Raw genomic sequence first — 4156 nt, 5'->3', positions numbered from 1 at the left:
CTCGGCTGTGCTGCAGCGTCTGTCTCTGCAAACACAGTCATCCCTACAACGCAGGGCTCAAGAACTGTGACTCCCCCACAGCGCCCGGCACATCATAAGCGCTCGGAGACAGGGACTCCTCCTCCTGGCTGTGACCTTGAGTGGGGCAACTCTCAAGTCCCAGTCAAGTCCCAGGCTTCCCTCGCAACATTTCTGGTTTGCAGCCTCCGGTGCCATCTCCGCTGCAGTCACCTCCCATCGGTCCTTCAAGTTCCTGCTGCCAGACTGCCACAGGCAAGAGCCATGCAAAGCAGTTCCCAGAGGCAGCCCATGAATGAGGGTGGGGTGGGGAAGCTCTCCTCCGCCATCTCAGGGCCTGAAATGCCACCACGATCGATCGCTCTGCTCAGGCTCAGCACTAAGCATTCTGCTTCTCCCAGGAAAGCGAGCCTACTTCAGCCCTTCCTACTCAAGGGGCCAGACTCCAGGGGGCCCTGAGAACCTGGTGACCGAGAGAAGTGAGCTAGGCCAAGAGATCAGGACCGTTGGAATGTTCTCAGCATCGTTCTTTGTCAGGGCAAAAATCCAAGACAACCTGGGTGTCCCAGGCGAGGGGGAGTTAAGAGAACTCAGGCTCATCCTTTATAAGCCGCACCTGGGAGCAGTTCCAGGAAGAAGGCAGCTCTACGTATCACAACAAGCTCGTGGAGAAAAAGGTACATTCTAGTACAAGATATATGCGGCGAGATCCCATTTCTATCATTGTCTGTGCCCGTGCAGACATTCTGTCTGTTAATATAATACGTGGGGGGGAGTCTGCAAACCACCCGTCAAACTGTAATGGTGGTGAACAGTGGGGGATGCTGGGTGGGGAAAGGCTGCCTTCCCTGTGCTATGCTTGTGCATTATTCAAGTTGTCACATGCTCATAAATATGTGCTCATATATGCATATTACTTGCATATATGTTCAAGATCATAAAATTACATGCACACTCATGTGTGCATACACATACATTTCAAACGGCTCTGGGGGTAGGAAGGCCCCACCCCAGCTCCCTCCCTCAGAGCTAAATGGGCCCCTTGCCTGGCTGTGCTCTAGCTGCCCCACTCCCTCCAGCAGCCCCTGGCCCCCCCCTCCAACCCCTTCACTGCCAAGCTCATCAGCTCTCTCTGCTGCCCTGCGGTTCTGACCTCGGGGCTCTGGAAATGTCAGTTCTGTTTTCACGACTTCCCATCAGCCCTGCTCGGTGACCATCCCTCGCCCCTGATCAGGCTCGGCTCCCCCTGATCAGGTTAGGGCTACCCCTTTGGCCCCAGCTTGAAGAAGCCACAAGCCAGGGACATGTTGCGAGGAGGCCTGGGGTCCTGGCCCCTTAGATCCCATGGAAATAGCCTTTCCTACAATAATGGAGACTGGATTCTGTCATTCTGTGCAGGAGAAAGAGCCCAAACACTAATGTTGCCCTGTGTCTGGACATGTTGGGGAGAAATAAAGGAGAGAGAGAAGATCTAGCCCTGCGCTTCGGGGGTCCCCAGTCTGGGAAGCCTCAGAGGACCCCCTGAGGAGGAAGCAGCCATGGAACTCAAAGGTTGGCCCAACTTCCCACTTTGCAGATGGGGTCACTGAGGTTCAGGGGGGGACTCGGACTTGTCCAGAGCCCAGAGTGAACCTTCAAAGAATGTTCTGCCCAGTCCCCAGCTCCCAGCTCGCACCCCAGCCCTGAGCTTTGCCCTCTGTGTGTCCTTCCCTACAGACTCCTGGTGGAGAGAGTCAGAGCCGCAGGCAAGAAGCTGAACTGGCAGGAACAGCGGGGCCTGCAGGCCCCAGGCACGACAGGAACACAGGCATCTCGGCTGTGGCCCAGGGAAAATATTGACTTTCTGGCTAATAAAGCCAAATTCCATGAAAGCTACAACTCCTAACTGAGAAAATCCATCGGTGTTTCATAAATATTTGAATGTGTCTGATTGATTATCACCCTGTGAGGGTGGCTGGGAGCTGGAGGGCGGGCTGGGGCAGAAGTGAGCCTCATCACAGCGCAAGAGCACCCAAATCCTGCAGTCGTCCATCCACAAGCTGTTAGTGCTTCTGCTGGCTTGGGAAAGCAAACGCAGCTCTGCTCCGACACACAGGAAGCCGAGAGCCAGGCTTCCAGAGCAGGGACTGGGGGAGACTGTGTCCTCTGCGCTGTGGTGTACGTGGCTGATTTTTTAAATGTGAGTGTATTCCCTTCTCAAAATAATAAGTAAAAAGTGTAAGCTGCTCCAGGGCCACCGTCTCCCTAGTCCTGTTTAGATGCAATAGGGGTGACGGGGAGGTATAAACAGAGACCCAGCCCAGGGGCCAGCCTCTGAGGGCGGGGGGAGCAGCTGTCCACACCAGCTTTGCTAACAGCTCTTGACTTGAGTCTGTGGAGCGTCTGACTCCCCACGAGCCAGCGTGATCCAGAAGACAGTTCGGATAGGTGGGGAGTGGTTCCATCAGCCTGATTGCTTTAGGGGGGCTCTCCTCCCAGCAGGAAGGGAGCACTGCAGCATCATTCGAGAACATTCATGGTGGGTGGGGGCCTAAGAGTGCTCTCTGCCACTGTGCTCTCCAGATTTCCTGCCCCGGGCCCTCACCCATGCCTCTGGCAAAGTGTGAAGCGTCTCCATCTCAGTCATGCAGCAAAGCCTTAGAGCTGGACAGCCCCTCAGGGCTCATCCAGCTGAACCCGACCTCCCCTCCCCCTCTTTACGGGTGAGCAAACTGAGGTCCTCAGAGGAGGAAGTTATCCAGCATCAAAGGCCTTGGTGTGGCTGAACCTGGAACCGAGACCATTTATGGTCCTCTCTTAAGTTGTGGGGAGACCTCCCTTATCCGTCTTGGTTTTGAGACCCTCTCTTACAGCCAGACACTGCTCAGGGTCCCCAGGGCCGACTGACCCTGATGAGGACTTGACTTTCATTTTATTAGCAATGTGGGGTGGGGCACTTTGTCACAGTGAGTCCAAGCCGAGAGTCACACCTGTGCAAACACCTGTCCCGTCCCTCTTGAAAACCCAAGTCCTGTCTGTCTGTGGGACCTCACTCACCCCTTCCTGTCTCCCAGTTCACCTTGCTTCTGTCCTTCCCAAGCCGTTACCGGGATGGAGGTCACAGCCCACTTCTTACTCCAGAGCAAGTCTCGCCCAGCCAAGCAGGGAGAGCTTTCGAGATCCCATTTCTTAGAATTTCGTAGCCCTCCCCAGCTCTCCACGTGACCTTTCTAGGCGGATTCACATCACATGTCCCCCTCTCCCTCCTCCTGCCTGCTGCCTCAGGGCCTTTGCCCAAGCTGTTGCCTCCACCAGGAAGACTGTACTCTCTGCTCCAGCCCCAGAAAACTCCCACTTGACTTCCAGGCCTTGACTCAAATAGGACTTTCCCTTCCCCTGAAAGTAGTCTTTCCCGGACCCCCAATAGGAAGCAGGTCCTCCCTTTCGCTTTCCCATTTCCAACTGCCCCTTTCCTTCAGGAACTTGGTTGTCTAGTGTCTGTCTCTTGCACCAGACAAGAAAGAACCCATGTCTGTATTTGCTCACCACTAAGGACAATGCCTGGCAGCAAGTAAGTGCTCAAGAAATACACTGGGGGCCTCCCCGGTGGCGCAGCGGTTGAGCACTGGGCTGTGAAGCTGCCCGCAGCCTCTGCAGCGCCAGTTCGATCCCCAGCCGCTGGCGAGGGTCCCACATGGCGCGCAGACCTCTCCTGCCACCCGCTGCTCCCCTCAGCAGTGTCTTTCGTCAGTCTGCCTGTTCTGTTCCCCGCTCTGGCTCTGGTGGATTCTCTCACCCTCCCACGCTTCTGACTGTACCCAGTGCTTGTATAGATAAATAAATAAATCTTAAAAAAAAAAAAAAAGAAATACACTGAATGAAAGGGTGAATGGTGAGTGGTGGTTAGAACCTCCTAGGTAGGGAGAAAGGAACGCGGGCGCCCAGCTTTGGATTAGGGGTGAGCAGTGGCAAAAGCCCCCTCAAGTGGCCCTGGAGGCAAGGGAAGGCTGGGGTGCAGGTCCCGGGCCTGAGTGTGTGTGCTCGAGTGAGCTCTGATGGCTGCGTGGGGAGGGGGTCGCTTCCCGGCTGCAGATTTGTATTCCTGCCGACTTTTATTTCAGGCCTTGTTTATTTCTCCTTAAAACGCGGCTGCTGTGCC

General features: G+C 55.3%; 1 long non-coding RNA gene across 1 annotated transcript; it reads left to right on the top strand.

The window, feature by feature from the left end:
- The first annotated feature begins 290 nt into the window (after positions 1 to 290).
- LOC129145402 (uncharacterized) lies at positions 291 to 1757 on the top strand. Its single transcript, XR_008550939.1, has 3 exons — positions 291 to 695; positions 1417 to 1569; positions 1735 to 1757. It is a non-coding gene; the product is annotated as an uncharacterized LOC129145402 (long non-coding RNA).
- Positions 1758 to 4156: the final 2399 nt, after the last annotated feature.

This window comes from Talpa occidentalis, unplaced genomic scaffold, assembly GCF_014898055.3.
Source record: "Talpa occidentalis isolate TD23 unplaced genomic scaffold, MPIMG_talOcc4v2.1 talOcc4.11, whole genome shotgun sequence".
In the NCBI taxonomy this organism is placed as follows: Eukaryota; Metazoa; Chordata; class Mammalia; order Eulipotyphla; family Talpidae; genus Talpa; species Talpa occidentalis.
This window is presented reverse-complemented; position numbering and strand designations above follow the sequence as displayed.